The sequence below is a fragment of the Rhipicephalus microplus genome, chromosome X (assembly GCF_043290135.1).
Source record: "Rhipicephalus microplus isolate Deutch F79 chromosome X, USDA_Rmic, whole genome shotgun sequence".
Lineage (NCBI taxonomy): Eukaryota > Metazoa > Arthropoda > Arachnida > Ixodida > Ixodidae > Rhipicephalus > Rhipicephalus microplus.
In genome coordinates this window covers 465367150-465394379 of record NC_134710.1, presented here as the reverse complement: position 1 = coordinate 465394379, position 27230 = coordinate 465367150, and the positions used below count along the sequence as shown (strand labels likewise).

Below are 27230 nucleotides of genomic sequence, written 5' to 3'. Positions count from 1 at the left end.
CGTCTGCTGAAATAGCTCAGTTGGGAGAGCGTTAAACTGAACATATAAAGGTAATTATATCGATCCCGGGTTTCGGCGATCAAAGCACTTTTTTTTAAATCTCTCGGTATACAAGAATTTCGCAATAATTCTAACGAGTGAAACGGTTACACAGGTGAACACACCTGCTTGATAAAGAAATGCTGATTCAGATTGCATCGCGACAGTAGGCGTTGCAAAAATCCGGAATAGCGTGAAAGACATGTAGTAATGTGCAACAGCTCTAATAAAGCAGATTTACCGAAGCGCAAGAACTGCTAGATCCCGCTGTCACTCTTCTTCCGTCTGCTGAAATAGCTCAGTTGGGAGAGCGTTAATCTGAACTTATAAAGGTCCTTGGCTCGATCCCGGGTTTCAGCGTCCAAAGCACTTTTTTGTTAAATCTGTCGGTATACAAGTATTTCGCAATAATTCTAACGAGTGAAACGGTTACACAGGTGAACACACCTGCTTGATAAAGAAATGCTGATTCAGATTGCATCGCGACAGTAGGCGTTGCAAAAATCCGGAATAGCGTGAAAGACATGTAGTAATGTGCAACAGCTCTAATAAAGCAGATTTACCGAAGCGCAAGAACTGCTAGATCCCGCTGTCACTCTTCTTCCGTCTGCTGAAATAGCTCAGTTGGGAGAGCGTTAATCTGAACCTATAAAGGTCCTTGGCTCGATCCCGGGTTTCAGCGTCCAAAGCAATTTTTTTGTTAAATCTCTCGGTATACAAGTATTTTGCAATACTTCTAACGAGTGAAACGGTTACGCAGGTGAACACCCATGCTTGATAAAGAAATGCTGATTCAGATTGCATCGCGGGAGTAGGCATTGCAAAAAAACCGGAACAGCGTGAAAAACATGTAGTAATGTGCAACAGCTCTAATAAAGCAGTTTTACCGAAGCGCAAGAACTGCTAGATCCCGCTGTCACTCTTCTCCCGTCTGCTGAAATAGCTCAGTTGGGAGAGTGGTAATCTGAACATATAAAGGTCCTTGGCTCGATCCCGGGTTTCAGCGTCCAAAGCACTTTTTTGTTACATCTGTCGGTATACAAGTATTTGGCAAGAATTCTAACGAGTGAAACGATTACGCAGGTGAACACACCTGCTTGATAAAGGAATGCTGATTCAGATTGCATCGCGAGAGTAGGCGTTGCAAAAGAACCGGAACAGCGTGAAAGACATGTAGTAATCTGCAACAGCTCTAATAAAGCAGTTTTACCGAAGCGCAAGAACTGCTAGATCCCGCTGTCCCTCTTCTCCCGTCTCCTGAAATAGCTCAGTTGGGAGAGCGTTAATCTGAACATATAAAGGTCCTTGGCTCGATCCCGGGTTTCGTCGTCCAAAGCACGATTTGTTAAATCTGTCGGTATACAAGTATTTTGCAATAATTCTAACGAGTGAAACGGTTACGCAGGTGAACACACATGCTTGATAAAGAAATGCTGATTCAGATTGCATCGCGAAAGTAGGCATTGCAAAAGAACCAGAACAGCGTGAAAGACATGTAGTAATGTGCAACAGCCCTAATAAAGCAGTTTTACCGAAACGCAAGAACTGTTAAATGCCGCTTTCACTCTTCTCCCGTATGCCGAAATAGCTCAGTTCGGAGATCGTTAGACTGAAAATCTGAAGGTCCTTGGCTCGATTACGGGTTTCGGCGTCCAGAGCATTTTTTTGTTAAATCTTTTGATACACAAGTATTTTTCAATACATCTAACGAGTGAAACAGTTACGCAGGTGAATACACCTGCTTGATAAAGGAATGCTGATTCAGATTGCATCGCGACAGTAGGCGTTGCAAAAGAACCGGAACAGCGTGAAAGACATGTAGTAATGTGCAACAGCTCTAATAAAGCAGTTTTACCGAAGCGCAAGAACTGCTAGATCCCGCTGTCACTCTTCTCCCGTCTGCTGAAATAGCTCAGTTGGGAGAGCGTTAAACTGAACATCTAAAGGTCCTTGGCTCGATCCCGGGTTTCAGCGTTCAAAGCAATTTTTTTGTTAAATCTCTCGGTATACAAGTATTTTGCAATACTTCTAACGAGTGAAACGGTTACGCAGGTGAACACACATGCTTGATAAAGAAATGCTGATTCAGATTGCATCGCGGGAGTAGGCATTGCAAAAAAACCGGAAAAGCGTGAAAGACATGTAGTAATGTGCAACAGCTCTAATAAAGCAGTTTTACCGAAGCGCAAGAACTGCTAGATCCCGCTGTCACTCTTCTCCCGTCTGCTGAAATAGCTCAGTTGGGAGAGCGGTAATCTGAACATATAAAGGTCCTTGGGTCGATCCCGGGTTTCAGCGTCCAAAGCACTTTTTTGTTACATCTGTCGGTATACAAGTATTTGGCAAGAATTCTAACGAGTGAAATGATTACGCAGGTGAACACACCTGCTTGATAAAGGAATGCTGATTCAGATTGCATCGCGACAGTAGGCGTTGCAAAAGACCCGGAACAGCGTGAAAGACATGTAGTAATGTGCAACAGATCTAATAAAGCAGTTTTACCAAAGCGCAAGAACTGCTAGATCCCGCTGTCACTCTTCTCCCCTCTGCTGAAATAGCTCAGTAGGAGATCGTTAAACTGAACATCTAAAGGTCCTTGGCTCGATCCCGGGTTTCAGCGTCCAAAGCACGTTTTTTAAATCTCTCGGTATACAAGTATTTCGCAAAATTTCTAACGAGTGAAACGGTTACGCAGGTGAACACACCTGCTTGATAAAGAAATGCTGATTCAGATTGCATCGCGACAGTAGGCGTTGCAAAAATCCGGAACAGCGTGAAAGACATGTAGTAATGTGCAACAGCTCTAATAAAGCAGTTTTACCGAAGCGCAAGAACTGCTAGATCCCGCTGTCACTCTTCTTCCGTCTGCTGAAATAGCTCAGTTGGGAGAGCGGTAATCTGAACTTATAAAGGTCCTTGGCTCGATCCCGGGTTTCAGCGTCCAAAGCACTTTTTTGTTAAATCTGTCGGTATACAAGTATTTTGCAAGAATTCTAACGAGTGAAACGGTTACGCAGGTGAATACACCTGCTTGATAAAGGAATGCTGATTCAGATTGCATCGCGACAGTAGGCGTCTCAAAAGAACCGGAACAGCGTGAAAGACATGTAGTAATGTGCAACAGCTCTAATAAAGCAGTTTTACCGAAGCGCAAGAACTGCTAGATCCCGCTGTCACTCTTCTCCCGTATGCCGAAATAGCTCAGTACAGAGAGAGTTAGACTGAAAATCTGAAGGTCCTTGGCTCGATCCCGGGTTTCGGCGTCCAGAGCATTTTTTTTGTTAAATCTCTCGGTATACAAGTATTTCGCAATAATTCTAACGAGTGAAACGGTTACGCAGGTGAACACACCTGCTTGATAAAGAAATGTTGATTCAGATTGCATCGCGACAGTAGGCGTTGCAAAAGAACCGGAACAGCGTGAAAGACATGTAGTAATGTGCAACAGCTCTCATAAAGCAGTTTTACCGAAGCGCAAGAACTGCTAGATCCCGCTGTCACTCTTCTCCCGTCTCCTGAAATAGCTCAGTTGGGAGAGCGTTAATGTGAACAAATAAAGGTCCTTGGCTCGATCCCGGGTTTCGTCGTCCAAAGCACGATTTGTTAAATCTGTCGGTATACAAGTATTTTGCAATAATTCTAACGAGTGAAACGGTTACGCAGGTGAACACACATGATTGATAAAGAAATGCTGATTCAGATTGCATGGCGGCAGTAGGCGTTGCAAAAGAAGCGGAACCGCGTGAAAGACATGTAGTAATGTGCAACAGCCCTAATAAAGCAGTTTTACTGAAACGCAAGAACTGTTAAATGCCGCTTTCACTCTTCTCCCGTATGCCGAAATAGCTCAGTTCGGAGATCGTTAGACTGAAAATCTGAAGGTCCTTGGCTCGATTACGGGTTTCGGCGTCCAGAGCATTTTTTTGTTAAATCTTTTGATACACAAGTATTTTTCAATACATCTAACGAGTGAAACAGTTACGCAGGTGAATACACCTGCTTGATAAAGGAATGCTGATTCAGATTGCATCGCGACAGTAGGCGTTGCAAAAGAACCGGAACAGCGTGAAAGACATGTAGTAATGTGCAACAGCTCTAATAAAGCAGTTTTACCGAAGCGCAAGAACTGCTAGATCCCGCTGTCACTCTTCTCCCGTCTGCTGAAATAGCTCAGTTGGGAGAGCGTTAAACTGAACATCTAAAGGTCCTTGGCTCGATCCCGGGTTTCAGCGTTCAAAGCAATTTTTTTGTTAAATCTCTCGGTATACAAGTATTTTGCAATACTTCTAACGAGTGAAACGGTTACGCAGGTGAACACACATGCTTGATAAAGAAATGCTGATTCAGATTGCATCGCGGGAGTAGGCATTGCAAAAAAACCGGAAAAGCGTGAAAGACATGTAGTAATGTGCAACAGCTCTAATAAAGCAGTTTTACCGAAGCGCAAGAACTGCTAGATCCCGCTGTCACTCTTCTCCCGTCTGCTGAAATAGCTCAGTTGGGAGAGCGGTAATCTGAACATATAAAGGTCCTTGGGTCGATCCCGGGTTTCAGCGTCCAAAGCACTTTTTTGTTACATCTGTCGGTATACAAGTATTTGGCAAGAATTCTAACGAGTGAAATGATTACGCAGGTGAACACACCTGCTTGATAAAGGAATGCTGATTCAGATTGCATCGCGACAGTAGGCGTTGCAAAAGACCCGGAACAGCGTGAAAGACATGTAGTAATGTGCAACAGATCTAATAAAGCAGTTTTACCAAAGCGCAAGAACTGCTAGATCCCGCTGTCACTCTTCTCCCCTCTGCTGAAATAGCTCAGTAGGAGATCGCTAAACTGAACATCTAAAGGTCCTTGGCTCGATCCCGGGTTTCAGCGTCCAAAGCACTTTTTTTAAATCTCTCGGTATACAAGTATTTCGCAATAATTCTAACGAGTGAAACGGTTACGCAGGTGAACACACCTGCTTGATAAAGAAATGCTGATTCAGATTGCATCGCGACAGTAGGCGTTGCAAAAATCCGGAACAGCGTGAAAGACATGTAGTAATGTGCAACAGCTCTAATAAAGCAGTTTTACCGAAGCGCAAGAACTGCTAGATCCCGCTGTCACTCTTCTTCCGTCTGCTGAAATAGCTCAGTTGGGAGAGCGGTAATCTGAACTTATAAAGGTCCTTGGCTCGATCCCGGGTTTCAGCGTCCAAAGCACTTTTTTGTTAAATCTGTCGGTATACAAGTATTTTGCAAGAATTCTAACGAGTGAAACGGTTACGCAGGTGAATACACCTGCTTGATAAAGGAATGCTGATTCAGATTGCATCGCGACAGTAGGCGTCTCAAAAGAACCGGAACAGCGTGAAAGACATGTAGTAATGTGCAACAGCTCTAATAAAGCAGTTTTACCGAAGCGCAAGAACTGCTAGATCCCGCTGTCACTCTTCTCCCGTCTGCTGAAATAGCTCAGTTGGGAGAGCGTTAAGCTGAACATCTAAAGGTCCTTGGGTCGATCCCGGGTTTCAGCGTCCAAAGCACTTTTTTGTTACATCTGTCGGTATACAAGTATTTGGCAAGAATTCTAACGAGTGAAACGATTACGCAGGTGAACACACATGCTTGATAAAGGAATGCTGATTCAGATTGCATCGCGACAGTAGGCGTTGCAAAAGACCCGGAACAGCGTGAAAGACATGTAGTAATGTGCAACAGATCTAATAAAGCAGTTTTACCGAAGCGCAAGAACTGCTAGATCCCGCTGTCACTCTTCTTCCGTCTGCTGAAATAGCTCAGTTGGGAGAGCGTTAATCTGAACTTATAAAGGTCCTTGGCTCGATCCCGGGTTTCAGCGTCCAAAGCAATTTTTTTGTTAAATCTCTCGGTATACAAGTATTTTGCAATACTTCTAACGAGTGAAACGGTTACGCAGGTGAACACCCATGCTTGATAAAGAAATGCTGATTCAGATTGCATCGCGACAGTAGGCATTGCAAAAAAACCGGAACAGCGTGAAAAACATGTAGTAATGTGCAACAGCTCTAATAAAGCAGTTTTACCGAAGCGCAAGAACTGCTAGATCCCGCTGTCACTCTTCTCCCGTCTGCTGAAATAGCTCAGTTGGGAGAGTGGTAATCTGAACATATAAAGGTCCTTGGCTCGATCCCGGGTTTCAGCGTCCAAAGCACTTTTTTGTTACATCTGGCGGTATACAAGTATTTGGCAAGAATTCTAACGAGTGAAACGATTACGCAGGTGAACACACCTGCTTGATAAAGGAATGCTGATTCAGATTGCATCGCGAGAGTAGGCGTTGCAAAAGAACCGGAACAGCGTGAAAGACATGTAGTAATCTGCAACAGCTCTAATAAAGCAGTTTTACCGAAGCGCAAGAACTGCTAGATCCCGCTGTCCCTCTTCTCCCGTCTCCTGAAATAGCTCAGTTGGGAGAGCGTTAATCTGAACATATAAAGGTCCTTGGCTCGATCCCGGGTTTCGTCGTCCAAAGCACGATTTGTTAAATCTGTCGGTATACAAGTATTTTGCAATAATTCTAACGAGTGAAACGGTTACGCAGGTGAACACACATGCTTGATAAAGAAATGCTGATTCAGATTGCATCGCGGAAGTAGGCATTGCAAAAGAACCAGAACAGCGTGAAAGACATGTAGTAATGTGCAACAGCCCTAATAAAGCAGTTTTACCGAAACGCAAGAACTGTTAAATGCCGCTTTCACTCTTCTCCCGTATGCCGCAATAGCTCAGTTCAGAGAGAGTTAGACTGAAAATCTGAAGGTCCTTGGCTCGATCCCGGGTTTCGGCGTCCAGAGCATTTTTTTGTTAAATCTCTCGGTATACAAGTATTTCGCAATAATTCTAACGAGTGAAACGGTTACGCAGGTGAACACACCTGCTTGATAAAGAAATGCTGATTCAGATTGCATCGCGACAGTAGGCGTTGCAAAAGAACCGGAACAGCGTGAAAGACATGTAGTAATGTGCAACAGCTCTCATAAAGCAGTTTTACCGAAGCGCAAGAACTGCTAGATCCCGCTGTCACTCTTCTCCCGTCTCCTGAAATAGCTCAGTTGGGAGAGCGTTAATGTGAACAAATAAAGGTCCTTGGCTCGATCCCGGGTTTCGTCGTCCAAAGCACGATTTGTTAAATCTGTCGGTATACAAGTATTTTGCAATAATTCTAACGAGTGAAACGGTTACGCAGGTGAACACACATGCTTGATAAAGAAATGCTGATTCAGATTGCATCGCGGAAGTAGGCATTGCAAAAGAACCAGAACAGCATGAAAGACATGTAGTAATGTGCAACAGCTCTAATAAAGCAGTTTTACCGAAACGCAAGAACTGTTAAATCCCGCTTTCACTCTTCTCCCGTATGCCGAAATAGCTCAGTTCAGAGAGAGTTAGACTGAAAATCTGAAGGTCCTTGGCTCGATTACGGGTTTCGGCGTCCAGAGCATTTTTTTGTTAAATCTTTTGATACACAAGTATTTTTCAATACATCTAACGAGTGAAACAGTTACGAAGGTGAATACACCTGCTTGATAAAGGAATGCTGATTCAGATTGCATCGCGACAGTAGGCGTTGCAAAAGAACCGGAACAGCGTGAAAGACATGTAGTAATGTGCAACAGCTCTAATAAAGCAGTTTTACCGAAGCGCAAGAACTGCTAGATCCCGCTGTCACTCTTCTCCCGTCTGCTGAAATAGCTCAGTTGGGAGAGCGTTAAACTGAACATCTAAAGGTCCTTGGCTCGATCCCGGGTTTCAGCGTTCAAAGCAATTTTTTTGTTAAATCTCTCGGTATACAAGTATTTTGCAATACTTCTAACGAGTGAAACGGTTACGCAGGTGAACACACATGCTTGATAAAGAAATGCTGATTCAGATTGCATCGCGGGAGTAGGCATTGCAAAAAAACCGGAAAAGCGTGAAAGACATGTAGTAATGTGCAACAGCTCTAATAAAGCAGTTTTACCGAAGCGCAGGAACTGCTAGATCCCGCTGTCATTCTTCTCCCGTCTGCTGAAATAGCTCAGTTGGGAGAGTGGTAATCTGAACATATAAAGGTCCCTGGGTCGATCCCGGGTTTCAGCGTCCAAAGCACTTTTTTGTTACATCTGTCGGTATACAAGTATTTGGCAAGAATTCTAACGAGTGAAACGATTACGCAGGTGAACACACCTGCTTGATAAAGGAATGCTGATTCAGATTGCATCGCGACAGTAGGCGTTGCAAAAGACCCGGAACAGCGTGAAAGACATGTAGTAATGTGCAACAGATCTAATAAAGCAGTTTTACCAAAGCGCGAGAACTGCTAGATCCCGCTGTCACTCTTCTCCCCTCTGCTGAATTAGCTCAGTAGGAGAGCGTTAAACTGAACATCTAAAGGTCCTTGGCTCGATCCCGGGTTTCAGCGTCCAAAGCACTTTTTTTAAATCTCTCGGTATACAAGTATTTCGCAATAATTCTAACGAGTGAAACGGTTACGCAGGTGAACACACCTGCTTGATAAAGAAATGCTGATTCAGATTGCATCGCGACAGTAGGCGTTGCAAAAATCCGGAACAGCGTGAAAGACATGTAGTAATGTGCAACAGCTCTAATAAAGCAGTTTTACCGAAGCGCAAGAACTGCTAGATCCCGCTGTCACTCTTCTTCCGTCTGCTGAAATAGCTCAGTTGGGAGAGCGTTAAGCTGAACATCTAAAGGTCCTTGGGTCGATCCCGGGTTTCAGCGTCCAAAGCACTTTTTTGTTACATCTGTCGGTATACAAGTATTTGGCAAGAATTCTAACGAGTGAAACGATTACGCAGGTGAACACACATGCTTGATAAAGGAATGCTGATTCAGATTGCATCGCGACAGTAGGCGTTGCAAAAGACCCGGAACAGCGTGAAAGACATGTGGTAATGTGCAACAGATCTAATAAAGCAGTTTTACCGAAGCGCAAGAACTGCTAGATCCCGCTGTCACTCTTCTCCCCTCTGCTGAAAGAGCTCAGTAGGAGAGCGTTAAACTGAACATCTAAAGGTCCTTGGCTCGATGCCGGGTTTCAGCGTCCAAAGCACTTTTTTTAAATCTCTCGGTATACAAGTATTTCGCAATAATTCTAACGAGTGAAACGGTTACGCAGGTGAACACACCTGCTTGATAAAGAAATGCTGATTCAGATTGCATCGCGACAGTAGGCGTTGCAAAAATCCGGAACAGCGTGAAAGACATGTAGTAATCTGCAACAGCTCTAATAAAGCAGTTTTACCGAAGCGCAAGAACTGCTAGATCCCGCTGTCCCTCTTCTCCCGTCTCCTGAAATAGCTCAGTTGGGAGAGCGTTAATCTGAACATATAAAGGTCCTTGGCTCGATCCCGGGTTTCGTCGTCCAAAGCACGATTTGTTAAATCTGTCGGTATACAAGTATTTTGCAATAATTCTAACGAGTGAAACGGTTACGCAGGTGAACACACATGCTTGATAAAGAAATGCTGATTCAGATTGCATCGCGGAAGTAGGCATTGCAAAAGAACCAGAACAGCGTGAAAGACATGTAGTAATGTGCAACAGCCCTAATAAAGCAGTTTTACCGAAACGCAAGAACTGTTAAATGCCGCTTTCACTCTTCTCCCGTATGCCGCAATAGCTCAGTTCAGAGAGAGTTAGACTGAAAATCTGAAGGTCCTTGGCTCGATCCCGGGTTTCGGCGTCCAGAGCATTTTTTTGTTAAATCTCTCGGTATACAAGTATTTCGCAATAATTCTAACGAGTGAAACGGTTACGCAGGTGAACACACCTGCTTGATAAAGAAATGCTGATTCAGATTGCATCGCGACAGTAGGCGTTGCAAAAGAACCGGAACAGCGTGAAAGACATGTAGTAATGTGCAACAGCTCTCATAAAGCAGTTTTACCGAAGCGCAAGAACTGCTAGATCCCGCTGTCACTCTTCTCCCGTCTCCTGAAATAGCTCAGTTGGGAGAGCGTTAATGTGAACAAATAAAGGTCCTTGGCTCGATCCCGGGTTTCGTCGTCCAAAGCACGATTTGTTAAATCTGTCGGTATACAAGTATTTTGCAATAATTCTAACGAGTGAAACGGTTACGCAGGTGAACACACATGCTTGATAAAGAAATGCTGATTCAGATTGCATCGCGGAAGTAGGCATTGCAAAAGAACCAGAACAGCATGAAAGACATGTAGTAATGTGCAACAGCTCTAATAAAGCAGTTTTACCGAAACGCAAGAACTGTTAAATCCCGCTTTCACTCTTCTCCCGTATGCCGAAATAGCTCAGTTCAGAGAGAGTTAGACTGAAAATCTGAAGGTCCTTGGCTCGATTACGGGTTTCGGCGTCCAGAGCATTTTTTTGTTAAATCTTTTGATACACAAGTATTTTTCAATACATCTAACGAGTGAAACAGTTACGAAGGTGAATACACCTGCTTGATAAAGGAATGCTGATTCAGATTGCATCGCGACAGTAGGCGTTGCAAAAGAACCGGAACAGCGTGAAAGACATGTAGTAATGTGCAACAGCTCTAATAAAGCAGTTTTACCGAAGCGCAAGAACTGCTAGATCCCGCTGTCACTCTTCTCCCGTCTGCTGAAATAGCTCAGTTGGGAGAGCGTTAAACTGAACATCTAAAGGTCCTTGGCTCGATCCCGGGTTTCAGCGTTCAAAGCAATTTTTTTGTTAAATCTCTCGGTATACAAGTATTTTGCAATACTTCTAACGAGTGAAACGGTTACGCAGGTGAACACACATGCTTGATAAAGAAATGCTGATTCAGATTGCATCGCGGGAGTAGGCATTGCAAAAAAACCGGAAAAGCGTGAAAGACATGTAGTAATGTGCAACAGCTCTAATAAAGCAGTTTTACCGAAGCGCAGGAACTGCTAGATCCCGCTGTCATTCTTCTCCCGTCTGCTGAAATAGCTCAGTTGGGAGAGTGGTAATCTGAACATATAAAGGTCCCTGGGTCGATCCCGGGTTTCAGCGTCCAAAGCACTTTTTTGTTACATCTGTCGGTATACAAGTATTTGGCAAGAATTCTAACGAGTGAAACGATTACGCAGGTGAACACACCTGCTTGATAAAGGAATGCTGATTCAGATTGCATCGCGACAGTAGGCGTTGCAAAAGACCCGGAACAGCGTGAAAGACATGTAGTAATGTGCAACAGATCTAATAAAGCAGTTTTACCAAAGCGCGAGAACTGCTAGATCCCGCTGTCACTCTTCTCCCCTCTGCTGAATTAGCTCAGTAGGAGAGCGTTAAACTGAACATCTAAAGGTCCTTGGCTCGATCCCGGGTTTCAGCGTCCAAAGCACTTTTTTTAAATCTCTCGGTATACAAGTATTTCGCAATAATTCTAACGAGTGAAACGGTTACGCAGGTGAACACACCTGCTTGATAAAGAAATGCTGATTCAGATTGCATCGCGACAGTAGGCGTTGCAAAAATCCGGAACAGCGTGAAAGACATGTAGTAATGTGCAACAGCTCTAATAAAGCAGTTTTACCGAAGCGCAAGAACTGCTAGATCCCGCTGTCACTCTTCTTCCGTCTGCTGAAATAGCTCAGTTGGGAGAGCGTTAAGCTGAACATCTAAAGGTCCTTGGGTCGATCCCGGGTTTCAGCGTCCAAAGCACTTTTTTGTTACATCTGTCGGTATACAAGTATTTGGCAAGAATTCTAACGAGTGAAACGATTACGCAGGTGAACACACATGCTTGATAAAGGAATGCTGATTCAGATTGCATCGCGACAGTAGGCGTTGCAAAAGACCCGGAACAGCGTGAAAGACATGTGGTAATGTGCAACAGATCTAATAAAGCAGTTTTACCGAAGCGCAAGAACTGCTAGATCCCGCTGTCACTCTTCTCCCCTCTGCTGAAAGAGCTCAGTAGGAGAGCGTTAAACTGAACATCTAAAGGTCCTTGGCTCGATGCCGGGTTTCAGCGTCCAAAGCACTTTTTTTAAATCTCTCGGTATACAAGTATTTCGCAATAATTCTAACGAGTGAAACGGTTACGCAGGTGAACACACCTGCTTGATAAAGAAATGCTGATTCAGATTGCATCGCGACAGTAGGCGTTGCAAAAATCCGGAACAGCGTGAAAGACATGTAGAAATGTGCAACAGCTCTAATAAAGAAGTTTTACCGAAGCGCAAGAACTGCTAGATCCCGCTGTCACTCTTCTTCCGTCTGCTGAAATAGCTCAGTTGGGAGAGCGTTAATCTGAACTTATAAAGGTCCTTGGCTCGATCCCGAGTTTCAGCGTCCAAAGTACTTTTTTGTTAAATCTGTCGGTATACAAGTATTTTGCAAGAACTCTAACGAGTGAAACGGTTACGCAGGTGAATACACCTGCTTGATAAAGGAATGCTGATTCAGATTGCATCGCGACAGTAGGCGTTGCAAAAGAACCGGAACAGCGTGAAAGACATGTAGTAATGTGCAACAGCTCTAATAAGGCAGTTTTACCGAAGCGCAAGAACTGCTAGATCCCGCTGTCACTCTTCTCCCGTCTGCTGAAATAGCTCAGTTGGGAGAGCGTTAAACTGAACATCTAAAGGTCCTTGGCTCGATCCCGGGTTTCAGCGTCCAAAGCAATTTTTTGTTAAATCTCTCGGTATACAAGTATTTTGCAATACTTTTAACGAGTGAAACGGTTACGCAGGTGAACACACATGCTTGATAAAGAAATGCTGATTCAGATTGCATCGCGACAGTAGGCGTTGCAAAAGAACCGGAACAGCGTGAAAGATATGTAGTAACGTGCAAAAGATCTAATAAAGCAGTTTTACCGAAGCGCAAGAACTGCTAGATCCCGCTGTCATTCTTCTCCCATCTGCTGAAATAGCTCAGTAGGAGAGCGTTAAACTGAACATCTAAAGGTCCTTGGCTCGATCCCGGGTTTCAGCGTCCAAAGCACTTTTTTTTAAATCTCTCGGTATACAAGTATTTCGCAATAATTCTAACGAGTGAAACGGTTACGCAGGTGAACACACCTGCTTGATAAAGAAATGCTGATTCAGATTGCATCGCGACAGTAGGCGTTGCAAAAGAACCGGAACAGCGTGAAAGACATGTAGTAATCTGCAACAGCTCTAATAAAGCAGTTTTACCGAAGCGCAAGAACTGCTAGATCCCGCTGTCACTCTTGTCCCGTCTCCTGAAATAGCTCAGTTGGGAGAGCGTTAATCTGAACATATAAAGGTCCTTGGCTCGATCCCGGATTTCGTCGTCCAAAGCACGATTTTTTAAATCTGTCGGTATACAAGTATTTTGCAATAATTCTAACGAGTGAAACGGTTACGCAGGTGAACACACATGCTTGATAAAGAAATGCTGATTCAGATTGCATCGTGGAAGTAGGCATTGCAAAAGAACCAGAACAGCGTGAAAGACATGTAGTAATGTGCAACAGCCCTAAGAAAGCAGTTTTACCGAAACGCAAGAACTGTTAAATGCCGCTTTCACTCTTCTCCCGTATGCCGAAATAGCTCAGTTCAGAGAGAGTTAGACTGAAAATCTGAAGGTCCTTGGCTCGATCCCGGGTTTCGGCGTCCAGAGCATTTTTTTGTTAAATCTTTTGATACACAAGTATTTTTCAATACTTCTAACGAGCGAAACGGTTACGCAGGTGAACACACATGCTTGATAAAGAAATGCTGACTCAGATTGCATCGCGGGAGTAGGCATTGCAAAAGAACCAGAACAGCGTGAAATACACGTAATAATGTGCAACAGCTCTAATAAAGCGGTTTTACCGAAACGCAAGAACTCTTAAATTCCGCTGTCACTCTTCTCCCGTCTGCCGAAATAGCGCAGTTGGGAGAGCGGTAATCTGAACTTATAAAGGTCCTTGGCTCGATCCCGGGTTTCAGCGTCCAAAGCACTTTTTTGTTAAATCTGTCGGTATACAAGTATTTTGCAAGAATTCTAACGAGTGAAACGGTTACGCAGGTGAATACACCTGCTTGATAAAGGAATGCTGATTCAGATTGCATCGCGACAGTAGGCGTTGCAAAAGAACCGGAACAGCGTGAAAGACATGTAGTAATGTGCAACAGCTCTAATAAAGCAGTTTTACCGAAGCGCAAGAACTGCTAGATCCCGCTGTCACTCTTCTCCCGTCTGCTGAAATAGCTCAGTTGGGAGAGCGTTAATCTGAACATATAAGGTCCTTGGCTCGATCCCGGGTATCGTCGTCGAAAGCACGATTTGTTAAATCCGTCGGTATACAAGTATTTTGCAAGAATTCTAACGAGTTAAACAGTTACGCAGGTGAACACACATGCTTGATAAAGAAATGCTGAATCAGATTGAATCGCGGCAGTAGGCGTTGCAAAAAAACCGAAACAGCGTGAAAGACACGTATTAAGATGCAACAGCTCTAATAAAGCAGTTTTACCGAAGCGCAAGAACTGCTAGATCCCGCTGTCACTCTTCTCCCGTCTGCTGAAATAGCTCAGTTGGGAGAGCGTTAAACTGAACATCTAAAGGTCCTTGGCTCGATCCCGGGTTTCAGCGTCCAAAGCAATTTTTTGTTAAATCTCTCGGTATACAAGTATTTTGCAATACTTTTAACGAGTGAAACGGTTACGCAGGTGAACACACATGCTTGATAAAGAAATGCTGATTCAGATTGCATCGCGGGAGTAGGCATTGCAAAAAAACCGGGACAGCGTGAAAGACATGTAGTAATGTGCAACAGCTCTAATAAAGTAGTTTTACCGAAGTGCAAGAACTGCTAGATCCCGCTGTCACTCTTCTCCCGTCTGCTGAAATAGCTCAGTTGGGAGAGTGTTATTCTGAACAAATAAAGGTCCTTGGCTCGATCCCGGGTTTCAGCGTCCAAAGCACTTTTTTGTTACATCTGTCGGTATACAAGTATTTGGCAAGAATTCTAACGAGTGAAACGATTACGCAGGTGAACACACCTGCTTGATAAAGGAATGCTGATTCAGATTGCATCGCGACAGTAGGCGTTGCAAAAGAACCGGAACAGCGTGAAAGACATGTAGTAACGTGCAACAGATCTAATAAAGCAGTTTTACCGAAGCGCAAGAACTGCTAGATCCCGCTGTCATTCTTCTCCCATCTGCTGAAATAGCTCAGTAGGAGAGCGTTAAACTGAACATCTAAAGGTCCTTGGCTCGATCCCGGGTTTCAGCGTCCAAAGCACTTTTTTTTAAATCTCTCGGTATACAAGTATTTCGCAATAATTCTAACGAGTGAAACGGTTACGCAGGTGAACACACCTGCTTGATAAAGAAATGCTGATTCAGATTGCATCGCGATTGTAGGCGTTGCAAAAGAACCGGAACAGCGTGAAAGACATGTAGTAATCTGCAACAGCTCTAATAAAGCAGTTTTACCGAAGCGCAAGAACTGCTAGATCCCGCTGTCACTCTTGTCCCGTCTCCTGAAATAGCTCAGTTGGGAGAGCGTTAATCTGAACATATAAAGGTCCTTGGCTCGATCCCGGGTTTCGTCGTCCAAAGCACGATTTTTTAAATCTGTCGGTATACAAGTATTTTGCAATAATTCTAACGAGTGAAACGGTTACGCAGGTGAACACACATGCTTGATAAAGAAATGCTGATTCAGATTGCATCGTGGAAGTAGGCATTGCAAAAGAACCAGAACAGCGTGAAAGACATGTAGTAATGTGCAACAGCCCTAATAAAGCAGTTTTACCGAAACGCAAGAACTGTTAAATGCCGCTTTCACTCTTCTCCCGTATGCCGAAATAGCTCAGTTCAGAGAGAGTTAGACTGAAAATCTGAAGGTCCTTGGCTCGATCCCGGGTTTCGGCGTCCAAAGCACGATTTGTTAAATCTGTCGCTATACAAGTATTTTGCAATAATTCTAACGAGTGAAACGGTTACGCAGGTGAACACACATGCTTGATAAAGAAATGCTGATTCAGATTGCATCGCGGAAGTAGGCATTGCAAAAGAACCAGAACAGCGTGAAAGACATGTAGTAATGTGCAACAGCCCTAATAAAGCAGTTTTACCGAAACGCAAGAACTGTTAAATGCCGCTTTCACTCTTCTCCCGTATGCCGAAATAGCTCAGTTCAGAGAGAGTTAGACTGAAAATCTGAAGGTCCTTGGCTCGATCCCGGGTTTCGGCGTCCAGAGCATTTTTTTGTTAAATCTCTCGGTATACTAGTATTTCGCAATAATTCTAACGAGTGAAACGGTTACGCAGGTGAACACACCTGCTTGATAAAGAAATGCTGATTCAGATTGCATCGCGACAGTAGGCGTTGCAAAAGAACCGGAACAGCGTGAAAGACATGTAGTAATGTGCAACAGCTCTCATAAAGCAGTTTTACCGAAGCGCAAGAACTGCTAGATCCGGCTGTCACTCTTCTCCCGTCTCCTGAAATAGCTCAGTTGGGAGAGCGTTAATGTGAACAAATAAAGGTCCTTGGCTCGATCCCGGGTTTCGTCGTCCAAAGCACGATTTGTTAAATCTGTCGGTATACAAGTATTTTGCAATAATTCTAACGAGTGAAACGGTTACGCAGGTGAACACACATGCTTGATAAAGAAATGCTGATTCAGATTGCATCGCGGAAGTAGGCATTGCAAAAGAACCAGAACAGCATGAAAGACATGTAGTAATGTGCAACAGCCCTAATAAAGCAGTTTTACCGAAACGCAAGAACTGTTAAATGCCGCTTTCACTCTTCTCCCGTATGCCGAAATAGCTCAGTTCAGAGAGAGCTAGACTGAAAATCTGAAGGTCCTTGGCTCGATCCCGGGTTTCGGCGTCCAGAGCATTTTTTTTGTTAAATCTTTTGATACACAAGTATTTTTCAATACTTCTAACGAGTGAAATGGTTACGCAGGTTAACACACATGCTTGATAAAGAAATGCTGACTCAGATTGAATCGTGGGAGTAGGCATTGCAAAAGAACCAGAACAGCGTGAAATACACGTAATAATGTGCAACAGCTCTAATAAAGCGGTTTTACCGAAACGCAAGAACTCTTAAATCCCGCTGTCACTCTTCTCCCGTCTGCCGAAATAGCGCAGTTGGGAGAGCGTTAGACTGAAAATCTACAGGTCCTTGGCTCGATCCCCGGTTTCGGCGTCCAGAGCAATTTTTTTGTTCAATCTCTCGGTATACAAGTATTTTGCAATACTTCTAACGAGTGAAACGGTTACGCAGGTGAACACACATGCTTGATAAAGAAATGCTGATTCAGATTGCATCGCGGGAGTAGGCATTGCAAAAGAACCGGAACAGCGTGAAATACACGTAATAATGTGCGACAGCTCTAATAAAGCGGTTTTACCGGAACGCAAGAACTGTTAAATCCTGCTGTCACTCTTCTCCCGTCTGCCGAAATAGCGCAGTTGGGAGAGCGTTAAACTGAACATCTAAAGGTCCTTGGCTCGATCCCGGGTTTCAGCGTCCAAAGCACTTTTTTGTTAAATCTGTCGGTATACAAGTATTTCGCAATAATTCTAACGAGTGAAACGGTTACGCAGGTGAACACACATGCTTGATAAAGAAATGCTGAATCAGATTGAATCGCGGCAGTAGGCGTTGCAAAAAAACCGGAACAGCGTGAAAGACACGTATTAATATGCAACAGCTCTAATAAAGCGGTTTTACCGAAGTGCAAGAACTGTTAGATCCCGCTGTCTCTCTTCTCCCGTCTGCTGAAATAGCTCAGTTGGGAGAGCGTTAAACTGAACATATAAAGGTAATTATATCGATCCCGGGTTTCGGCGATCAAAGCACTTTTTTTTTAAATCTCTCGGTATACAAGAATTTCGCAATAATTCTAACGAGTGAAACGGTTACACAGGTGAACACACCTGCTTGATAAAGAAATGCTGATTCAGATTGCATCGCGACAGTAGGCGTTGCAAAAATCCGGAATAGCGTGAAAGACATGTAGTAATGTGCAACAGCTCTAATAAAGCAGATTTACCGAAGCGCAAGAACTGCTAGATCCCGCTGTCACTCTTCTTCCGTCTGCTGAAATAGCTCAGTTGGGAGAGCGTTAATCTGAACTTATAAAGGTCCTTGGCTCGATCCCGGGTTTCAGCGTCCAAAGCACTTTTTTGTTAAATCTGTCGGTATACAAGTATTTCGCAATAATTCTAACGAGTGAAACGGTTACACAGGTGAACACACCTGCTTGATAAAGAAGTGCTGATTCAGATTGCATCGCGACAGTAGGCGTTGCAAAAATCCGGAATAGCGTGAAAGACATGTAGTAATGTGCAACAGCTCTAATAAAGCAGTTTTACCGAAGCGCAAGAACTGCTAGATCCCGCTGTCACTCTTCTCCCGTCTGCTGAAATAGCTCAATTGGGAGAGCGTTAATCTGAACATATAAGGTCCTTGGCTCGATCCCGGGTATCGTCGTCGAAAGCACGATTTGTTAAATCTGTCGGTATACAAGTATTTTGCAAGAATTCTAACGAGTTAAACAGTTACGCAGGTGAACACACATGCTTGATAAAGAAATGCTGAATCAGATTGAATCGCGGCAGTAGGCGTTGCAAAAAAACCGAAACAGCGTGAAAGACACGTATTAAGATGCAACAGCTCTAATAAAGCAGTTTTACCGAAGCGCAAGAACTGCTAGATCCCGCTGTCACTCTTCTCCCGTCTGCTGAAATAGCTCAGTTGGGAGAGCGTTAAACTGAACATCTAAAGGTCCTTGGCTCGATCCCGGGTTTCAGCGTCCAAAGCAATTTTTTGTTAAATCTCTCGGTATACAAGTATTTTGCAATACTTTTAACGAGTGAAACGGTTACGCAGGTGAACACACATGCTTGATAAAGAAATGCTGATTCAGATTGCATCGCGGGAGTAGGCATTGCAAAAAAACCGGGACAGCGTGAAAGACATGTAGTAATGTGCAACAGCTCTAATAAAGTAGTTTTACCGAAGTGCAAGAACTGCTAGATCCCGCTGTCACTCTTCTCCCGTCTGCTGAAATAGCTCAGTTGGGAGAGTGTTATTCTGAACATATAAAGGTCCTTGGCTCGATCCCGGGTTTCAGCGTCCAAAGCACTTTTTTGTTACATCTGTCGGTATACAAGTATTTGGCAAGAATTCTAACGAGTGAAACGATTACGCAGGTGAACACACCTGCTTGATAAAGGAATGCTGATTCAGATTGCATCGCGACAGTAGGCGTTGTAAAAGAACCGGAACAGCGTGAAAGACATGTAGTAACGTGCAACAGATCTAATAAAGCAGTTTTACCGAAGCGCAAGAACTGCTAGATCCCGCTGTCATTCTTCTCCCATCTGCTGAAATAGCTCAGTAGGAGAGCGTTAAACTGAACATCTAAAGGTCCTTGGCTCGATCCCGGGTTTCAGCGTCCAAAGCACTTTTTTTTAAATCTCTCGGTATACAAGTATTTCGCAATAATTCTAACGAGTGAAACGGTTACGCAGGTGAACACACCTGCTTGATAAAGAAATGCTGCTTCAGATTGCATCGCGACAGTAGGCGTTGCAAAAGAACCGGAACAGCGTGAAAGACATGTAGTAATCTGCAACAGCTCTAATAAAGCAGTTTTACCGAAGCGCAAGAACTGCTAGATCCCGCTGTCACTCTTGTCCCGTCTCCTGAAATAGCTCAGTTGGGAGAGCGTTAATCTGAACATATAAAGGTCCTTGGCTCGATCCCGGGTTTCGTCGTCCAAAGCACGATTTTTTAAATCTGTCGGTATACAAGTATTTTGCAATAATTCTAACGAGTGAAACGGTTACGCAGGTGAACACACATGCTTGATAAAGAAATGCTGATTCAGATTGCATCGTGGAAGTAGGCATTGCAAAAGAACCAGAACAGCGTGAAAGACATGTAGTAATGTGCAACAGCCCTAATAAAGCAGTTTTACCGAAACGCAAGAACTGTTAAATGCCGCTTTCACTCTTCTCCCGTATGCCGAAATAGCTCAGTTCAGAGAGAGTTAGACTGAAAATCTGAAGGTCCTTGGCTCGATCCCGGGTTTCGGCGTCCAAAGCACGATTTGTTAAATCTGTCGCTATACAAGTATTTTGCAATAATTCTAACGAGTGAAACGGTTACGCAGGTGAACACACATGCTTGATAAAGAAATGCTGATTCAGATTGCATCGCGGAAGTAGGCATTGCAAAAGAACCAGAACAGCGTGAAAGACATGTAGTAATGTGCAACAGCCCTAATAAAGCAGTTTTACCGAAACGCAAGAACTGTTAAATGCCGCTTTCACTCTTCTCCCGTATGCCGAAATAGCTCAGTTCAGAGAGAGTTAGACTGAAAATCTGAAGGTCCTTGGCTCGATCCCGGGTTTCGGCGTCCAGAGCATTTTTTTTGTTAAATCTCTCGGTATACTAGTATTTCGCAATAATTCTAACGAGTGAAACGGTTACGCAGGTGAACACACCTGCTTGATAAAGAAATGCTGATTCAGATTGCATCGCGACAGTAGGCGTTGCAAAAGAACCGGAACAGCGTGAAAGACATGTAGTAATGTGCAACAGCTCTCATAAAGCAGTTTTACCGAAGCGCAAGAACTGCTAGATCCGGCTGTCACTCTTCTCCCGTCTCCTGAAATAGCTCAGTTGGGAGAGCGTTAATGTGAACAAATAAAGGTCCTTGGCTCGATCCCGGGTTTCGTCGTCCAAAGCACGATTTGTTAAATCTGTCGGTATACAAGTATTTTGCAATAATTCTAACGAGTGAAACGGTTACGCAGGTGAACACACATGCTTGATAAAGAAATGCTGATTCAGATTGCATCGCGGAAGTAGGCATTGCAAAAGAACCAGAACAGCATGAAAGACATGTAGTAATGTGCAACAGCCCTAATAAAGCAGTTTTACCGAAACGCAAGAACTGTTAAATGCCGCTTTCACTCTTCTCCCGTATGCCGAAATAGCTCAGTTCAGAGAGAGCTAGACTGAAAATCTGAAGGTCCTTGGCTCGATCCCGGGTTTCGGCGTCCAGAGCATTTTTTTTGTTAAATCTTTTGATACACAAGTATTTTTCAATACTTCTAACGAGTGAAATGGTTACGCAGGTTAACACACATGCTTGATAAAGAAATGCTGACTCAGATTGAATCGTGGGAGTAGGCATTGCAAAAGAACCAGAACAGCGTGAAATACACGTAATAATGTGCAACAGCTCTAATAAAGCGGTTTTACCGAAACGCAAGAACTCTTAAATCCCGCTGTCACTCTTCTCCCGTCTGCCGAAATAGCGCAGTTGGGAGAGCGTTAGACTGAAAATCTACAGGTCCTTGGCTCGATCCCCGGTTTCGGCGTCCAGAGCAATTTTTTTGTTCAATCTCTCGGTATACAAGTATTTTGCAATACTTCTAACGAGTGAAACGGTTACGCAGGTGAACACACATGCTTGATAAAGAAATGCTGATTCAGATTGCATCGCGGGAGTAGGCATTGCAAAAGAACCGGAACAGCGTGAAATACACGTAATAATGTGCGACAGCTCTAATAAAGCGGTTTTACCGGAACGCAAGAACTCTTAAATCCTGCTGTCACTCTTCTCCCGTCTGCCGAAATAGCGCAGTTGGGAGAGCGTTAAACTGAACATCTAAAGGTCCTTGGCTCGATCCCGGGTTTCAGCGTCCAAAGCACTTTTTTGTTAAATCTGTCGGTATACAAGTATTTCGCAATAATTCTAACGAGTGAAACGGTTACGCAGGTGAACACACCTGCTTGATAAAGAAATGCTGATTCAGATTGCATCGCGACAGTAGGCGTTGCAAAAGAACTGGAACAGCGTGAAAGACATGTAGTAATCTGCAACAGCTCTAATAAAGCAGTTTTACTGAAGCGCAAGAACTGCTAGATCCCGCTGTCACTCTTCTTCCGTCTGCTGAAATAGCTCAGTTGGGAGAGCGTTAATCTGAACTTATAAAGGTCCTTGGCTCGATCCCGGGTTTCAGCGTCCAAAGCACTTTTTTGTTAAATCTGTCGGTATACAAGTATTTCGCAATAATTCTAACGAGTGAAACGGTTACACAGGTGAACACACCTGCTTGATAAAGAAGTGCTGATTCAGATTGCATCGCGACAGTAGGCGTTGCAAAAATCCGGAATAGCGTGAAAGACATGTAGTAATGTGCAACAGCTCTAATAAAGCAGTTTTACCGAAGCGCAAGAACTGCTAGATCCCGCTGTCACTCTTCTCCCGTCTGCTGAAATAGCTCAGTTGGGAGAGCGTTAATCTGAACATATAAGGTCCTTGGCTCGATCCCGGGTATCGTCGTCGAAAGCACGATTTGTTAAATCTGTCGGTATACAAGTATTTTGCAAGAATTCTAACGAGTTAAACAGTTACGCAGGTGAACACACATGCTTGATAAAGAAATGCTGAATCAGATTGAATCGCGGCAGTAGGCGTTGCAAAAAAACCGAAACAGCGTGAAAGACACGTATTAAGATGCAACAGCTCTAATAAAGCAGTTTTACCGAAGCGCAAGAACTGCTAGATCCCGCTGTCACTCTTCTCCCGTCTGCTGAAATAGCTCAGTTGGGAGAGCGTTAAACTGAACATCTAAAGGTCCTTGGCTCGATCCCGGGTTTCAGCGTCCAAAGCAATTTTTTGTTAAATCTCTCGGTATACAAGTATTTTGCAATACTTTTAACGAGTGAAACGGTTACGCAGGTGAACACACATGCTTGATAAAGAAATGCTGATTCAGATTGCATCGCGGGAGTAGGCATTGCAAAAAAACCGGGACAGCGTGAAAGACATGTAGTAATGTGCAACAGCTCTAATAAAGTAGTTTTACCGAAGTGCAAGAACTGCTAGATCCCGCTGTCACTCTTCTCCCGTCTGCTGAAATAGCTCAGTTGGGAGAGTGTTATTCTGAACATATAAAGGTCCTTGGCTCGATCCCGGGTTTCAGCGTCCAAAGCACTTTTTTGTTACATCTGTCGGTATACAAGTATTTGGCAAGAATTCTAACGAGTGAAACGATTACGCAGGTGAACACACCTGCTTGATAAAGGAATGCTGATTCAGATTGCATCGCGACAGTAGGCGTTGTAAAAGAACCGGAACAGCGCGAAAGACATGTAGTAACGTGCAACAGATCTAATAAAGCAGTTTTACCGAAGCGCAAGAACTGCTAGATCCCGCTGTCATTCTTCTCCCATCTGCTGAAATAGCTCAGTAGGAGAGCGTTAAACTGAACATCTAAAGGTCCTTGGCTCGATCCCGGGTTTCAGCGTCCAAAGCACTTTTTTTTAAATCTCTCGGTATACAAGTATTTCGCAATAATTCTAACGAGTGAAACGGTTACGCAGGTGAACACACCTGCTTGATAAAGAAATGCTGATTCAGATTGCATCGCGACAGTAGGCGTTGCAAAAGAACCGGAACAGCGTGAAAGACATGTAGTAATCTGCAACAGCTCTAATAAAGCAGTTTTACCGAAGCGCAAGAACTGCTAGATCCCGCTGTCACTCTTGTCCCGTCTCCTGAAATAGCTCAGTTGGGAGAGCGTTAATCTGAACATATAAAGGTCCTTGGCTCGATCCCGGGTTTCGTCGTCCAAAGCACGATTTTTTAAATCTGTCGGTATACAAGTATTTTGCAATAATTCTAACGAGTGAAACGGTTACGCAGGTGAACACACATGCTTGATAAAGAAATGCTGATTCAGATTGCATCGTGGAAGTAGGCATTGCAAAAGAACCAGAACAGCGTGAAAGACATGTAGTAATGTGCAACAGCCCTAATAAAGCAGTTTTACCGAAACGCAAGAACTGTTAAATGCCGCTTTCACTCTTCTCCCGTATGCCGAAATAGCTCAGTTCAGAGAGAGTTAGACTGAAAATCTGAAGGTCCTTGGCTCGATCCCGGGTTTCGGCGTCCAAAGCACGATTTGTTAAATCTGTCGCTATACAAGTATTTTGCAATAATTCTAACGAGTGAAACGGTTACGCAGGTGAACACACATGCTTGATAAAGAAATGCTGATTCAGATTGCATCGCGGAAGTAGGCATTGCAAAAGAACCAGAACAGCGTGAAAGACATGTAGTAATGTGCAACAGCCCTAATAAAGCAGTTTTACCGAAACGCAAGAACTGTTAAATGCCGCTTTCACTCTTCTCCCGTATGCCGAAATAGCTCAGTTCAGAGAGAGTTAGACTGAAAATCTGAAGGTCCTTGGCTCGATCCCGGGTTTCGGCGTCCAGAGCATTTTTTTTGTTAAATCTCTCGGTATACTAGTATTTCGCAATAATTCTAACGAGTGAAACGGTTACGCAGGTGAACACACCTGCTTGATAAAGAAATGCTGATTCAGATTGCATCGCGACAGTAGGCGTTGCAAAAGAACCGGAACAGCGTGAAAGACATGTAGTAATGTGCAACAGCTCTCATAAAGCAGTTTTACCGAAGCGCAAGAACTGCTAGATCCGGCTGTCACTCTTCTCCCGTCTCCTGAAATAGCTCAGTTGGGAGAGCGTTAATGTGAACAAATAAAGGTCCTTGGCTCGATCCCGGGTTTCGTCGTCCAAAGCACGATTTGTTAAATCTGCCGGTATACAAGTATTTTGCAATAATTCTAACGAGTGAAACGGTTACGCAGGTGAACACACATGCTTGATAAAGAAATGCTGATTCAGATTGCATCGCGGAAGTAGGCATTGCAAAAGAACCAGAACAGCATGAAAGACATGTAGTAATGTGCAACAGCCCTAATAAAGCAGTTTTACCGAAACGCAAGAACTGTTAAATGCCGCTTTCACTCTTCTCCCGTATGCCGAAATAGCTCAGTTCAGAGAGAGCTAGACTGAAAATCTGAAGGTCCTTGGCTCCATCCCGGGTTTCGGCGTCCAGAGCATTTTTTTTTGTTAAATCTTTTGATACACAAGTATTTTTCAATACTTCTAACGAGTGAAATGGTTACGCAGGTTAACACACATGCTTGATAAAGAAATGCTGACTCAGATTGAATCGTGGGAGTAGGCATTGCAAAAGAACCAGAACAGCGTGAAATACACGTAATAATGTGCAACAGCTCTAATAAAGCGGTTTTACCGAAACGCAAGAACTCTTAAATCCCGCTGTCACTCTTCTCCCGTCTGCCGAAATAGCGCAGTTGGGAGAGCGTTAGACTGAAAATCTACAGGTCCTTGGCTCGATCCCCGGTTTCGGCGTCCAGAGCAATTTTTTTGTTCAATCTCTCGGTATACAAGTATTTTGCAATACTTCTAACGAGTGAAACGGTTACGCAGGTGAACACACATGCTTGATAAAGAAATGCTGATTCAGATTGCATCGCGGGAGTAGGCATTGCAAAAGAACCGGAACAGCGTGAAATACACGTAATAATGTGCGACAGCTCTAATAAAGCGGTTTTACCGGAACGCAAGAACTCTTAAATCCTGCTGTCACTCTTCTCCCGTCTGCCGAAATAGCGCAGTTGGGAGAGCGTTAAACTGAACATCTAAAGGTCCTTGGCTCGATCCCGGGTTTCAGCGTCCAAAGCACTTTTTTGTTAAATCTGTCGGTATACAAGTATTTCGCAATAATTCTAACGAGTGAAACGGTTACGCAGGTGAACACACCTGCTTGATAAAGAAATGCTGATTCAGATTGCATCGCGACAGTAGGCGTTGCAAAAGAACTGGAACAGCGTGAAAGACATGTAGTAATCTGCAACAGCTCTAATAAAGCAGTTTTACTGAAGCGCAAGAACTGCTAGATCCCGCTGTCACTCTTCTCCCGTCTGCTGAAATAGCTCAGTTGGGAGAGCGTTAATCTGAACATTTATAAGGTCCTTAGCTCGATCCCGGGTTTCGTCGTCCAAAGCACGATTTGTTAAATCTGTCGGTATACAAGTATTTTGCAGGAATTCTAACGAGCTAAACAGTTACGCAGGTGAACACACATGCTTGATAAAGAAATGCTGAATCAGATTGAATCGCGGTGGTAGGCGTTGCAAAAAAACCGGAACAGCGTGAAAGACACGTATTAATATGCAACAGCTCTAATAAAGCGGTTTTACCGAAGTGCAAGAACTGTTAGATCCCGCTGTCTCTCTTCTCCCGTCTGCTGAAATAGCTCAGTTGGGAGAGCGTTAAACTGAACATATAAAGGTAATTATATCGATCCCGGGTTTCGGCGATCAAAGCACTTTTTTTTAAATCTCTCGGTATACAAGAATTTCGCAATAATTCTAACGAGTGAAACGGTTACACAGGTGAACACACCTGCTTGATAAAGAAATGCTGATTCAGATTGCATCGCGACAGTAGGCGTTGCAAAAATCCGGAATTGCGTGAAAGACATGTAGTAATGTGCAACAGCTCTAATAAAGCAGATTTACCGAAGCGCAAGAACTGCTAGATCCCGCTGTCACTCTTCTTCCGTCTGCTGAAATAGCTCAGTTGGGAGAGCGTTAATCTGAACTTATAAAGGTCCTTGGCTCGATTCCAGGTTTCAGCGTCCAAAGCACTTTTTTGTTAAATCTGTCGGTATACAAGTATTTCGCAATAATTCTAACGAGTGAAACGGTTACACAGGTGAACACACCTGCTTGATAAAGAAGTGCTGATTCAGATTGCATCGCGACAGTAGGCGTTGAAAAAATCCGGAATAGCGTGAAAGACATGTAGTAATGTGCAACAGCTCTAATAAAGCAGATTTACCGAAGCGCAAGAACTGCTAGATCCCGCTGTCACTCTTCTTCCGTCTGCTGAAATAGCTCAGTTGGGAGAGCGTTAATCTGAACTTATAAAGGTCCTTGGCTCGATCCCGGGTTTCAGCGTCCAAAGCAATTTTTTTGTTAAATCTCTCGGTATACAAGTATTTTGCAATACTTCTAACGAGTGAAACGGTTACGCAGGTGAACACCCATGCTTGATAAAGAAATGCTGATTCAGATTGCATCGCAGGAGTAGGCATTGCAAAAAAACCGGAACAGCGTGAAAAACATGTAGTAATGTGCAACAGCTCTAATAAAGCAGTTTTACCGAAGCGCAAGAACTGCTAGATCCCGCTGTCACTCTTCTCCCGTCTGCTGAAATAGCTCAGTTGGGAGAGTGGTAATCTGAACATATAAAGGTCCTTGGCTCGATCCCGGGTTTCAGCGTCCAAAGCACTTTTTTGTTACATCTGTCGGTATACAAGTATTTGGCAAGAATTCTAACGAGTGAAA

At 43.8% G+C, this 27230-nt stretch overlaps 11 non-coding genes across 11 annotated transcripts; all 11 read left to right on the top strand.

The window, feature by feature from the left end:
• The first annotated feature begins 1940 nt into the window (after window positions 1-1940).
• Window positions 1941-2013, top strand: TRNAF-GAA (transfer RNA phenylalanine (anticodon GAA)). Its single transcript has one exon. It is a non-coding gene; the product is annotated as a tRNA-Phe (tRNA).
• Window positions 2014-4198: 2185 nt separating this feature from the next.
• Window positions 4199-4271, top strand: TRNAF-GAA (transfer RNA phenylalanine (anticodon GAA)). The gene has a single exon. It is a non-coding gene; the product is annotated as a tRNA-Phe (tRNA).
• Window positions 4272-5487: 1216 nt separating this feature from the next.
• TRNAF-GAA (transfer RNA phenylalanine (anticodon GAA)) lies at window positions 5488-5560 on the top strand. Its single transcript has one exon. It is a non-coding gene; the product is annotated as a tRNA-Phe (tRNA).
• A 2187-nt stretch (window positions 5561-7747) lies between these two features.
• TRNAF-GAA (transfer RNA phenylalanine (anticodon GAA)) lies at window positions 7748-7820 on the top strand. The gene has a single exon. It is a non-coding gene; the product is annotated as a tRNA-Phe (tRNA).
• An 893-nt stretch (window positions 7821-8713) lies between these two features.
• TRNAF-GAA (transfer RNA phenylalanine (anticodon GAA)) lies at window positions 8714-8786 on the top strand. Its single transcript has one exon. It is a non-coding gene; the product is annotated as a tRNA-Phe (tRNA).
• Window positions 8787-10645: 1859 nt separating this feature from the next.
• On the top strand, window positions 10646-10718 carry TRNAF-GAA (transfer RNA phenylalanine (anticodon GAA)). Its single transcript has one exon. It is a non-coding gene; the product is annotated as a tRNA-Phe (tRNA).
• An 893-nt stretch (window positions 10719-11611) lies between these two features.
• Window positions 11612-11684, top strand: TRNAF-GAA (transfer RNA phenylalanine (anticodon GAA)). The gene has a single exon. It is a non-coding gene; the product is annotated as a tRNA-Phe (tRNA).
• Window positions 11685-12576: 892 nt separating this feature from the next.
• Window positions 12577-12649, top strand: TRNAF-GAA (transfer RNA phenylalanine (anticodon GAA)). Its single transcript has one exon. It is a non-coding gene; the product is annotated as a tRNA-Phe (tRNA).
• A 1860-nt stretch (window positions 12650-14509) lies between these two features.
• On the top strand, window positions 14510-14582 carry TRNAF-GAA (transfer RNA phenylalanine (anticodon GAA)). The gene has a single exon. It is a non-coding gene; the product is annotated as a tRNA-Phe (tRNA).
• A 4119-nt stretch (window positions 14583-18701) lies between these two features.
• TRNAF-GAA (transfer RNA phenylalanine (anticodon GAA)) lies at window positions 18702-18774 on the top strand. The gene has a single exon. It is a non-coding gene; the product is annotated as a tRNA-Phe (tRNA).
• Window positions 18775-22572: 3798 nt separating this feature from the next.
• On the top strand, window positions 22573-22645 carry TRNAF-GAA (transfer RNA phenylalanine (anticodon GAA)). The gene has a single exon. It is a non-coding gene; the product is annotated as a tRNA-Phe (tRNA).
• The last annotated feature ends 4585 nt before the right edge of the window (window positions 22646-27230 follow it).